The sequence below is a fragment of the Nerophis ophidion genome, linkage group LG28 (assembly GCF_033978795.1).
Source record: "Nerophis ophidion isolate RoL-2023_Sa linkage group LG28, RoL_Noph_v1.0, whole genome shotgun sequence".
In the NCBI taxonomy this organism is placed as follows: Eukaryota; Metazoa; Chordata; class Actinopteri; order Syngnathiformes; family Syngnathidae; genus Nerophis; species Nerophis ophidion.
Window position 1 is genome coordinate 8,763,268 of NC_084638.1, and position 13,640 is coordinate 8,776,907.

Here is a 13,640-nt window from a genome sequence, read left to right on the forward strand (position 1 = left end):
ATCCACATTGCGGACATTAATCCAGGAAAATATAGAGAAGCTGCCGAAATGTCCACCAAACGTTTTTTAGTTTTGTTTTTCTTGACTCTACAACTGACCAGTAGTCTTGCTGACTGGATTTCACGGAGACGTCGGTTGCTGTCAACTCTGACCACTCCTGTGCAAGACTAACAATAATGTTACATGACGGAAAAGTATGTTTCCGTGCACTAAATTGGTCCGATTCCTCAAACTATTAGTCATTAAACATATCCTGAAACTATCCTTGCAAAAAGTTAGCGGACATCCATTGTTTAATTTCGTTAAGACACGCCTCCAGCTGACTACAATCCGGCGTGTTGGTCAGCTTTAGGGGCATGTAGAGTTGGGGGTCATCAGCATAACACTGAAAGCTAACACCGTATTTGCGTACGATGTCCGCTAGCGGTAGCATGTAGATGCTGAAGAGTGCAGGGCCAAGGACCGAACCCTGGGGAACTCCACACGTTACCTTAACGTAGTCCGAGGTCACATTGTTATGGGAGACGCACTGCATCCTATCAGTAAGATAAGAGTTAAACCAAGACAGGGCTAAGTCTGACATACCAATTCGTGTTTTGATACGTTCTAATAAAATATTATGATCGACGGTATCGAAAGCAGCGCTACGATCGAGGAGCAGCAACATAGATGACGCATCAGAATCCATCGTTAGCAATAGATTAGTAATTTTTGCGAGGGCTGTCTCCGTGGAGTGATTTGCCCTGAAACCGGATTGAGACACCAGTGCAGGGGTGCCCATTACGTCGATCGCGAGCTACCAGTCGACCGCGGGGGGTGTGTCGGTCGATCTCCAGCCAGGCTTTTAAAAAAAATAGACCTAAAAATTAATGATCATCAATCTTCACCAAGACGTCACTTAAATGACATTCACGGTACCGGAGGGTCTTGTGAGATGACGCTGAAAATATGACAGAGAGGAAGGCGAGAAACACTTTTTATTTCAACAGACTCTCGCGCCGTACCTTCCGTCAAAACTCTAAAGGCCGACTGCACATTTCCTATCTTCACAATAAAAGCCCTGCTTCATGCTGCCCGCGCTAACTAAATACAGAGTCTCGGAAAACTGGCGTGCACAAGCGATCCCTCAGAAAAGCTGGCGTGCCCAAGTCCGAGACTCTTATTTTGTTAGCGCAGGCAGCATGAAGCAGGGCTTTTATTGTGAAGATAGGAAATGTGCAGTCGGCCTTTAGAATTTTGACGGAAGGGACGGCGCGAGAGTCTGTTGAAATAAAAAGTGTTTCTCGCCTTCCTCTCGGTCATTTTTTCATAATAATGAACTGGCAGCAGCCAGCGTCATCTCACAAGACCCTCGGGTGCCGTGAATGTCAATCAAGCAAGCTACGGAATTTGTCGCCAATGTTTTTCTTGTAAAGTGTATGGAAGCTGGATGAATTAGATGCCAAAAACCGGCGTTATCATCATTACTGTCTGATTCCAATCAATGCAAGTCATCAGAATCAGGTAATACACCAACTTATATTCTTGTCTTTGTGAAAGAAAGACATCTATATGTGTTACACATGCTTGTATTATCATTAAACACATTTAACTTGTTTACAAAAATGTCTCTTTCATAAATAAATAAATATAAATGATATATATAAATGAGGTAGATCCCCTCGAGTTGGTCAATTGAAAAGTAGCTCGCCTGCAGAAAAAGTGTGGGCACCCCTGCTCTAGTGATTCAGGGCTATATAAGTAAACATTGATTGATTGATGTTTTTTTTCCACGCTTATTTTCCACGCTTATTCTGGTCCCCAGGCGCTCGCCATCGTGCCCCACCTCCGGGCCTGGCTCCAGAGGGGGGCCCCGGTGACCCGCGTCCGGGCGAGGGAAATCTGTACGATCAGTGCCAGAGCTTGGTCCGCATTGCCGGCAGTAAGTCGAACACATTTCCAGTGAGGGTTGGACTCCGCCAAGGCTGTCCTTTGTCACCGATTCTGTTCATAACTTTTATGGACAGAATTTCTAGGCGCAGTCAAGGCGTTGAGGGGTTCCGGTTTGGTGACCGCAGGATTAGGTCTCTGCTTTTTGCAGATGATGTGGTCCTGATGGCTTCATCTGACCGGGATCTTCAGCTCTCGCTGGATCGGTTCGCAGCCGAGTGTGATGCGACCGGAATGAGAATCAGCACCTCAAAGTCCGAGTCCATGGTTCTCGCCCGGAAAAGGGTGGAGTGCCATCTCCGGGTTGGGGAGGAGACCCTGCCCCAAGTGGAGGAGTTCAAGTACCTAGGAGTCTTGTTCACGAGTGAGGGAAGAGTGGATCGTGAGATCGACAGGCCGATCGGTGCGGCGTCTTCAGTAATACGGACGTTGTACCGATCCGTTGTGGTGAAGAAGGAGCTGAGCCGGAAGGCAAGGCTCTCAATTTACCGGTCGATCTACGTTCCCATCCTCACCTATGGTCATGAGCTTTGGGTCATGACCGAAAGGATAAGATCACGGGTACAAGCGGCCGAAATGAGTTTCCTCCGCCGTGTGGCGGGGCTCTCCCTTAGAGATAGGGTGAGAAGCTCTGCCATCCGGGAGGAACTCAAAGTAAAGCCGCTGCTCCTTCACATCGAGAGGAGCCAGATGAGGTGGTTCGGGCATCTGGTCAGGATGCCACCTGAACGCCTCCCTAGGGAGGTGTTTAGGGCACGTCCAACCGGTAGGAGGCCACGGGGAAGACCCAGGACACGTTGGGAAGACTATGTCTCCCGGCTGGCCTGGGAACGCCTCGGGATCCCCCGGGAAGAGCTAGACGAAGTGGCTGGGGAGAGGGAAGTCTGGGTTTCCCTGCTTAGGCTGTTGCCCCCGCGACCCGACCTCGGATAAGCGGAAGATGATGGATGGATGGCTTATTCTGGTCCGGAGGTGGCGATCTCAGTATGGAAGACTACCAGACAACCAGGTTTCTGGTCACCACTTCCGGGTCCACTGGGGGAAACACAGAGGCGTTCCGAGGGTTTTACGTAGTACGCAGTTCAGTCCACCCAGTACGAATGAAGGCGGAACGCAAAGTCGTGAAGTAACTTTGGTATCGCCTGTGTTCCACGTTCAGTCTCTGCAAAGTTCATTAAAGGGCTGACAGACCTACAGAGGTCTACGTTATGTTATCAGCTGAGGTGTTGGAAGAGAAGGCGGGGGCATCACGTGAAGGGAACGCAGGCGGCGGATGGAATGTCGCGCTCCTTACGCCGATAACCATGATCCTTTGGTGACCTCTTCGCCTTAAGGCGTGTCGCAAAAAGACAACGGAAATCCGGTGAGTCGCGGCCAAACCAACCACATGGTCGTTACTATTCCACGAATCTGGCCATGGTAAGATTCTCATAATCAGATAGTCTGCTTTCTTCTCAGAGAATGTAGAGAGAAAATTTAGGAATGAATGATTGAAATTATCTAAGTGTTGGATTAGCTTCTTGTTCATGCAATAAATCTGTGTGCGCCCCCTGGTATGTACTTCAAACGTGCATTAGTGTGTGGTAATAGAGTAAATAAACACATCGTTTGAGAGGTCACAGAGGCAAAGGTGAAACAGTGGTTGCGATCGATACCCCCAGGGTGTGTGTGTGTGTGTGTGTGTGTGTGTGTGTGTGTTCTTGTATTTCTACCCTACTTGAGACATCAAGGAAAAGTAGCTTCCACGTGATGAGGTGTGAACAAGTTAGGACATAAATCATGGTCTCAATACAGAAAACCATTGCATATAATAGGGAACCTAATACTAGAGTCCGAGAACATTGCTCCAAAGTCAGGATTTTTTTTGTTGATTTAACGTGCATACAAAAGTAAATATTGTTGAAACACAAAACATTTTACAGTATTTCAACGCTACTAAGACTATAGTGGACATTAACAGTTAGCTTCTACAGCAGTGTTGCCCAGAGTGCGGCACAGGGGCCAAACAAAAAAAACAAAAATATCTTGCTAAAATAAAAACTATAAGCAGTCTTTGTCTCACAACGCGTCAAATTTTTTCATATAAAATTGGGAACAATTTTTCATATTCTTTCTGTAATATTGCAATATATTCCCGTAAAATTTTTACCTTTTAAGTAACATTATAACTTTTTAATGCAAAATGGTGACATTTGTCATACAAAATTCGGAGTGTTTTTTGCTGTTCTAGTAAAACAGTGGCATTTTTTTTTTATTAATATGATGACTTTTGTCACCATTTTGCCAAGTAAAATTCCGATTGTTATTATAATATTGCCAAAATTAAATGTTTTCTTATAAAATTGTCACATTCGTTGAGTAAAATCACGACTATTTTCATAAATTTTAAGCTTTTCTTGTAAAATTGCGACTGTTATTGACTAAAATTCCAACTCTTGTCATAACATTGCACAAATGTTCAGTTTTTCTTGTCAGAATTTGATTTGCGTCGAGTAAAATGACGACTTACTATAAAACTGCCAAAATCCTATGTTTTTCTAGTGAAATTCCAACTCATTTTTCACAACAAGCTTTTTTTTATATTTGCATAGTATGTATATATTATTAATGTTGTAAATACACTTCTTTATATATCTAGAAAGGCTGGTCCTAAAGAGGTAGGCATTTTTATCAGGTCCCCAGAAGGTACGAACTACATGAGTGTTTGTGTGTGTGCATGTCTGTGATTATGTTTTGTTTTAGTTTATCAGGTCTCCAGAAGGTACGAAGTACACAATCGTGTGTGTGTGTGTGTGTGTGAGGGCTGGTGTAAGGACCCCTCCCTCCCTCTTGTGCTAACTCTGTTGTTCCACTTGTTAGTTTGTGACACGCACACCTTGCTAATGCGCTGTAATGAGCATGCATAGAGGAAGCGTCTTTCAAAGCTCGCCAGGGGGGACTTGATCAGGAGTGTGTGTGTGTGTGTGTGTGTGTGTGTGTGTGTGTGTGTGTGTGTGTGTGTGTGTGTGTGTGTGTGTGTGTGTGTGGGTGTGTACAACATCTATAGGTCATTTAGTGCGTGTAGGTCTGCATGTGTGACATTGGCATTGGTGCACTGTGGGCGACCCTGTTACAACGCCAAGGTGTCGGCCCTAATGTCATCATGTGAGGCCAGTGGGAGGTCAAGAAGCTGTACAATGCGCACAAAGCAGCTTCACCTCAAAAGAAGTGAAGGTAATAGACATTTTTATGGTGATGACAGATTATGACCTGCATTTGGTTCAATTGAGTTCAGATGTAGAGGGGGACTGCACTTTTTTGGAATTGTGCCTATCCGTCATAATCATTATGCCAAGAAGATTATTTTTTTGCATTCTAACATGCAAAAACCGTCTTGTTCTTGGTTGCTCGTAACAAAGCTAATGGGAGCAATTGTTTATACCTCTAAATCATTTTAAAAATGCATTCAAAATCTAGCCAGACGACGTATGCGGTCTGTCATGATCAATATAAAGTGTGACTCACTCGATAGACAGTTGTCTGTTTGGTCCAGCTGGCCTGGGACATTTTTTTATCGGTTTATTTGGGTACACACTCCATTTATATCGAAAAAATTATAATCAAATCTATTTTTGATATATATATTTTTTTGCATCGATTAAGAATCGTTACAAATAGGAATCGCGATTTATTTGAAAAATACGTTGACACTCCTAGTAAATATGGATAACCCGGTGACGTCATCGGTGCGAAAAACACCACCAGGTTTTGCAAAATACAAATGGCTCGTTTGGCGGACGTATGAAGAAACATAATCTTCTTTTTTCTAAATGTCTCCGCAATGCGGGCAGCACGGTGGAGGAGGGGTTAGTGCCTCCGCCTCACAATACGAAGTTTCTGAGTAGTCCTGAGTTCAATCCCGGGCTCGGGATCTTTCTGTGTGGAGTTTGCATGTTCTCCCCGTGAATGCGTGGGTTCCCTCCGGGTACTCCGGCTTCCTCCCACCTCCAAAAGATATGCACCTGGGGATAGGCCCCTCCCACCTTCAAAGACATGCACCTGGGGATAGGCCCCTCCCACCTCCAAAGACATGCACCTGGGGATAGGTTGATTGGCAACACTAAATGGTCCCTAGTGTGTGAATGTAGTCCGTCTATCTGTGTTGGCCCCGCAATGAGGTGGCGACTTGTCCAGGGTCCACGCCGCCTTCTGCCCGATTGTAGCTGAGATAGGCTCCAGCAACCCCCGCGGCCCCAAAGGGAATAAGCGGTAGGAAATGGATGGATGGATGGATCTCCGCACTGCCTCCACGGTTTGATTTCAAACTTTAGGAACTTATTCAGATCCGAAATGCACAAAAGTTGAGTTTGCATCATAGGGCCTCTTTGTGGTAGATCAATCAGTACCAATTTGAAGCACTCTAAAAGTATACAAACAGGGGTGATTTTGGTAGATAGAAGAATTTTAACATTTAGTGTTGGTTTGTAGCATCCATCCATCCATCTTCCGCTTATCCGAAGTCGGTTCGAGGGGGCAGCAGCCTTTATCTAGCTCCTCCCCGGGGGATCCCGAGGCGTTCCCAGGCCAGCCGGGAGACATAGTCTTCTCAACATGTCCTGGGTCTACCCCGTGGCCTCCTACCGGTCGGACGTGCCTGAAACACCACCCTCGGGAGGCGATCAGGTGGCATCCTGACCAGATGCCCAAACCACCTCATCTGGCTCCTCTCCATGTGGAGGAGCAGAGGCTTTAAATTTGAGTTCCTCCTGGATGACAGAACTTCTCACCCACGACCATAGGTGAGGATGGGAACGCAGATCGACCGGTAAATTGAGAGCTTTCCCTTCCGGCTCAGCCCCTCCTTCACCACAACGGATCGATACAGCGTCCGCATTACTGAATATGCCGCACCGAGCCACTCTTCCCTCACTCGTGAACAAGACTCTCGTCGTGTCTTGTTTGGCTATGTTCTGTTGACCTTTGGACTCTTCAAGTTCCTGTTTTTTTCACTCCCTGTTTTGTCACCATGACTACCAATCAGTTCACCTGTCCTCCTTTGTTTGAACTCACGCACCCGTTTTCAATCACCACATCACTATTTAAGCCTGTCATTTTCTGTTGGTCGTCCCGGCGTCATTGCGTTCGTTCCACGCTCGGTTCTTGTTTCATGTTTCTAGTCACAGCACGTCCTGTTTGCGTTATTTTCATAGTTTATGCTAACGTGTTAGCTGTGTCTCTTTAGCCAAGTTGTGCCTTCGCAGTGAGCGCTTTTTGTTTGTACCTTTTTAGTCACTTAAACGCCATGTCTTGAGTTGTCCGTCTGCCTTCCTGGGAGAACGACCCCCTCCGTCGCGACAACTCCTAGGTACTTGATCTCCTCCCCAACCCGGAGATGGCACTCCCAGGCGAGAACTCCTGAGGAGAAAAACGGCAACGTCATATTCCATAGTTTTAACATGTCATTGCTTTGAAGTCCATCCATCCATCATCTTCCGCTTATCCGAGGTCGGGTCGCGGGGGCAGCAGCCTAGGCAGGGAAGCCCAGACTTCCCTATCTCCAGCCACTTCGTCTAGCTGTTCCCGGGGGATCCCGAGGCGTTCCCAGGCCAGCCGGGAGACATAGTCTTCCCAACGTGTCCTGGGTCTTTCCCGTGGCCTCCTACCAGCTGGACGTGCCCTAAACACATCCCTAGGGAGGCGTTCGGGTGGCATCCTGACCAGATGCCCGAACCACCTCATCTGGCTCCTCTCGATGTGGAGGAGCAGCGGCTTTACTTTGAGTTCCTCCCGGATGGCAGAGCTTCTCACCCTATCTCTAAGGGAGAGACCCAAACTCATTCCGGCCGCTTGTACCCGTGATCTTGTCCTTTCGGTCATGACCCAAAGCTCATGACCATAGGTGAGGATGGGAACGTAGATGGACCGGTAAATTGGGATCTTTGCCTTCCGGCTCAGCTCCTTCTTCACCACAACGGATCGATACAACGTCCGCATCACTGAAGACGCCGCACCGATCCGCCTGTCGATCTCACGATCCACTCTTTGAAGTTCCACTTTCATTACGAGGAGGATTTCAACGGAAGCCATCTGCGTGTGTTACGGGAGCGACAAATATATCTGTGCAAGTTTGAAGAAATATTTCACAAATATTCTTCGTCGAAAAAACAGAAGCTAAAATGAAGAATTAAATCAAAATGTATTTATTATTCTTTGCAATAAAAAATAAAAAATGTACTTGAACATTGGTTTAAATTGTCAGGAAAGAAGAGGAAGGAATTTAAAAGGTAAAAAGGTATATGTGTTTAAAAATCCTAAAATCATTTTTAAGGTTGTATTTTTTCTCTAAAATTGTCTTTCTGAAAGTTATAAGAAGCAAATTAAAAATATAAACTAAATTTTTCAAACAAGTGAAGACCAAGTTTTTTAAATATTTTCTTGGATTTTCAAATTCTATTCAAGTTTTTATCTCTCTTAGAATTAAAAATGTTGAGAAAAGCGAGACCAGCTTGCTAGTAAATAAATACAATTAAAAAAATTGAGGCAGTTCACTGGTAAGTGCTGCTATTTGAGCTATTTTTAGAACAGGCCAGCAGGCGACTCATCTGGTCCTTACGGGCCCCCCGCGTTGGTGACCCCTGGTCTTGAGTTTCCAATAATTTCTACAACTCTTATTTTTTTGGATTGGAGCACACATTTGTTGCTCACACACAAAAAAAACATTTATGAAGTTTTCTTCTTTTATGAATTTACTAAAAATGTGTCGGGGTTTGGCTGTAGCGGGGGTGTATATTGTAGCCTCCCGGAAAAGTTACTGCTACAAGGGATTCTAGGTATTTGTTGTGGTGCGGGTATTCTCCCGAAATATGTTTTGTCATTCTTGTTTGGTGTGGGTTCACAGTGTGGCGCATATTTGCAACGGTATTAAAGTTGTTTATACTTCCACCCTCAGTGTGACCTGTATGGCTGTTGACCAAGTATACGTCGATATCCCAGATCGTCCACTGATGACGACGCGGGCGTTGGGAGTAGACGTGAGCACTCTGCATGTCTGTCGATCAAGCCCTATTCTCCTCTTTTGCCTGATATGATTGCCGTCTCCACGAGCACTCAGGCCACTTTTTTTTTTTTCCTGGCGACGGCTAGCGCGTTGGAGGCAGCTTTCAACTATTAGGGGAGAGAGAAAAAAGCCATTACCCAAGCCCGCGTTGGTGCATCTAGTGTCTATCGACCAGACCGCGTTGTGTGTTTTGGCCCACGTAGGCCACAGATGCTGCGGGGGGGGGCTATTAGGTGCCCGTTGTTTGTTTTCAATGGCAATGAAAATGAAATTGGTCTGCTTGTGATCTTATTGCTGGTAACTCTACCTCCCTCTGTGACCCGGGGAAGGCGAAAACCCGATCCTAATTTACTTACTTTGCCGTTTCTAATGCTTTTTGAGGGACGAAAATACGGCGACATGCAATGAGGGTATAGAGGTTGCAGAGGCGTGACCTTGGGGAAAGCTGTGGCTCCATCTTCTTGTTTCTTTCCTCAGGAGTTAATGTTGTGTGAGGTAACGCTTTTCGATCTTTATAGACCCTTATTTGTTACATAAACCACCTGTGGATTGTACAGAATCTGTAAGTAAGACAATACTTTGTCTTGCAATGACCCTAGAATCTGGGTATTATATTCGACCCAACTCTCTCTTTTGAGGCACACATTAAAAGCGTTACTAAAACGGCCTTCTTTCATCTCCGTAATATCGCTAAAATTCGCTCCATTTTGTCCACTAAAGACGCCGAGATCATTATCCATGCGTTTGTTACGTCTCGTCTCGATTACTGTAACGTATTATTTTCGGGTCTCCCCATGTCTAGCATTAAAAGATTACAGTTGGTACAAAATGCGGCTGCTAGACTTTTGACAAGAACAAGAAAGTTTGATCATATTACGCCTGTACTGTATATACCTTTATATACATATATACATACATATATACCTATACTGTATATACCTTTATATACATATATACATACATATATACCTATACTGGCTCACCTGCACTGGCTTCCTGTGCACTTAAGATGCGACTTTAAGGTTTTACTACTTACGTATAAAATACTACAGGGTCTAGCTCCATCTTATCTTGCCGATTGTATTGTACCATATGTCCCGGCAAGAAATCTGCGTTCAAAGGACTCCGGCTTATTAGTGATTCCCAAAGCCCAAAAAAAGTCTGCGGGCTATAGAGCATTTTCCGTTCGGGCTCCAGTACTCTGGAATGCCCTCCCGGTAACAGTTCGCGATGCCACCTCAGTAGAAGCATTTAAGTCTCACCTTAAAACTCATTTGTATACTCTAGCCTTTAAATAGACTCCCTTTTTAGACCAGTTGATCTGCCGTTTCTTTTCTTTTTCTTCTATGTCCCACTCTCCCATGTGGAGGGGGTCCGGTCCGATCCGGTGGCCATGTACTGCTCGCCTGTGTATCGGCTGGGGACATCTCTGCGCTGCTGGTCCGCCTCCGCTTGGGATGGTTTCCTGCTGGCTCCGCTGTGAACGGGACTCTCGCTTCTGTGTCTTGGATCCTCTTCGGACTGGACTCTCGCGACTGTGTTGTATCCATTGTGGATTGAACTTTCACAGTATCATGTTAGACCCGCTCGACATCCATTGCTTTCCTCCTCTCTAAGGTTCTCATAGTCATCATTGTCACCGACGTCCCACTGGGTGTGAGTTTTCCTTGCCCTCATGTGGGCCTACCGAGGATGTCGTAGTGGTTTGTGCAGCCCTTTGAGACACTAGTGATTTAGGGCTATATAAGTAAACATTGATTGATTGATTGATAATATGCAAATGAGTTGGGTAGGATCTGAGCAGAGGATGTCGTCGTTGCTTGTGCAGCAATTTCAAGCAATCAATCAATCAATGTTTATTTATATAGCCCCAAATCACAAATGTCTCAAAGGACTGCACAAACCATTACGACTACAACATCCTCGGAAGAACCCACAAAAGGGCAAGGAAAACTCACACCCAGTGGGCAGGGAGAATTCACATCCAGTGGGACGCCAGTGACAAAGCTGACTATGAGAAACCTTGGGGAGGACCTCAGATGTTATCGTCATCAGCTCGTTTTTAAATGTTCCGAAAAGAAGACATTTTTTTTAACAATATTGATCAACATTGAAAAAAAGTGCCCAAAGTTGGTACTATTGTGTGAAGTCCAAGGTGTCATGACGAGGACTTTGGTGCGGTTTGTTTTCCCGTGGTTCAAAGCGACTGGACAGGACATGGCGTGAAGGTAATGACATCTTTTATCATTAATTCGAAAATATTACAAAAAACAAAACCTGGCTATGAAAACAAAGACTATTACTATAACGTAAACTATGGACTTCAAACAAAACTTGCAAACTATGGCATGAATAACGAAAACTTGGAACGAGAAAGTAGCGTGGATCATCGGCATGGATAACAAGGGTGTGTAGAGGGTGAAGTCGCCAGGCTGACTGACTGCCTGGCAACTACGGGCTTAAATAGTGGTGCAGTGATTGAAAACAGGTGCGCGAGTTCAAACAAATCCGGCGCGTGAGTCGTGAACACATAACAGGTGAAACTAATGAGTTGTCATGGTGACCAAACAAACAAGAGCGCAGAATGAGTCCAAAACCAAACAGAACTAGACCACAAAACGTGACACATAGTATCAATCAATGTTTATTTATATAGCCCCAAATCACAAATGTCTCAAAGGACTGCACAAATCATTACGACTACAACATCCTCGGAAGAACCCACAAAAGGGCAAGGAAAACTCACACCCAGTGGGCAGGGAGAATTCACATCCAGTGGGACGCCAGCGACAATGCTGACTATGAGAAATCTTGGAGAGGACCTCAGATGTGGGCAACCCCCCCCTCTCTAGGGGACCGAAAGCAATGGGTGTCGAGCGGGTCTAACATGATACTGTGAAAGTTCAATCCATAGTGGCTCCAACACAGCCGCGAGAGTTCAGTTCAAGCGGATCTGAGACAGCAGCGAGAGTCCCGTCCACAGGAAACCATCTCAAGCGGATCAGCAGCGTAGAGATGTCCCCAACCGATACAGGCAAGCGGTCCATCCTGGGTCTCAACTCTGGACAGCCAGTACTTCATCCATGGTCATCGGACCGGACCCCCTCCACAAGGGAGGGGGGGGACATAGGAGAAAGAAAAGAAGCGGCAGATCAACTGGTCTAAAAAGGAGGTCTATTTAAAGGCTAGAGTATACAGATGAGTTTTAAGGTGAGACTTAAATGCTTCTACTGAGGTAGCATCTCGAACTGTTACCGAGACATTTGTGATTAAGGCCTATATAAATTAAGTTTGATTGATTGATATATGCATTTGTGTATGTGTATGTATATATATATATATATAAATTGTATATGTGTGTGTATATATGTGTGTGTACATATGTATATATGTGTGTGTGAATTTAAATGTATTGTATATAGATAATATATAGCATCTACGCAGCAACCACTGAACTGAATTATATTATATATATTATTGTATTATATATTGTAATTATATATTGTATATGTATAGGGGTGGGACCTAATAAGTTTACTTCTTCCCACTCCCTTTTGAGCCAATCTTGACATCTACAAAAGATTAGTCACGTGTAATGCTTTCAATGTAGTTGTAAAAATAATGTATTTATATATTTCTTTTGTATTTTGTGTCATTCTCTTGTTTTGTTTGCATGGCTCAAAATAAACCATTCATTCATTCAGTGTGTGATAACTTTTAGGACAGTCAAGCCAATACCGTAGCGACTAGGGTTGTACGGTACTAGTATAGCACCGCGATACCGATGAATCATTTTCGATACTATACCGCCCCTGAAAAGTACTTATCCCCCAACCCCCGTCGTGTCATTGCTGATTTTACCAGCAGAGGAGCATGTTCGGCAGCACAGACGCACAGAGTACCTACCAGCAGACACAGTGTGTAGACAGAAAAGGGAGAACGGACGCATTTTGGTGTAAAAACTAAAGATAAAGGTGAAGTTATAACACAAAAACGCCCTCAGGAAGAGGTACTTTTAGACATGGCTTGCGGCTAACATCCATCCACAGTGTTTTAGCTACTTCTAAATAACTAATACTGGCCTCCATGGTGACAAATAAAGTCAGTTTTTTTTTTTACACAGATCATTATCACTAATGACAGAGGGGCGGTATAGCTCGGTGGGTAGAGCGGCCGTGCCAGCAACTTGAGGGTTGCATGTTCGATTCCCGCTTACGCCATCCTAGTCACTGCCGTTGTGTCCTCGGGCAAGACACTTTACCCACCTGCTCCCAGTGCCACCCACACTGGTTTAAATGTAACTTAGATATTGGGTTTCACTATGTAAAGCGCTTTGAGTCACTAGAGAAAAGCGCTATATAAATAGAAAGAAGTAAAGAAGAAGTATCACTAGAGGACAAGGAATAGCTCAACGGCGTCAAAATGTAAACAAAACGCATTGGTGGATCTACACCTGACATCCACTGTAATGATACCAAGTACAGGTGCGATATGACTATGATAACGACAATCTTCTTCCATTTAAAAAAAATATATATTATGTTTATAAACTCAGAGAAATTAATCCCCGGACACATGAGGACTTGTGTGATCCTGTAACTACTTGGTATCGGATCGACACCTAAATGTCTGGTATCATCCAAAACTAATGTCAAGTATCAAAACAAGAGAAGAA

At 44.7% G+C, this 13,640-nt stretch overlaps 1 protein-coding gene and 1 long non-coding RNA gene across 3 annotated transcripts in view; one reads left to right on the forward strand and one right to left on the reverse strand.

Annotated features, from left to right (window-relative positions):
• Positions 1 to 13,640, forward strand: part of rnf220a (ring finger protein 220a) — a 433,695-nt gene that overhangs the window by 232,965 nt on the left and 187,090 nt on the right.
• LOC133545075 (uncharacterized) overlaps positions 1 to 13,640 on the reverse strand; it is a 100,952-nt gene that overhangs the window by 86,277 nt on the left and 1,035 nt on the right. For both annotated transcript variants that reach the window (XR_009804722.1, XR_009804721.1), the window contains exon 2: positions 7,190 to 7,323. This is a non-coding gene — a long non-coding RNA (uncharacterized LOC133545075). The remainder of the gene's footprint in view (positions 1 to 7,189; positions 7,324 to 13,640) is intronic.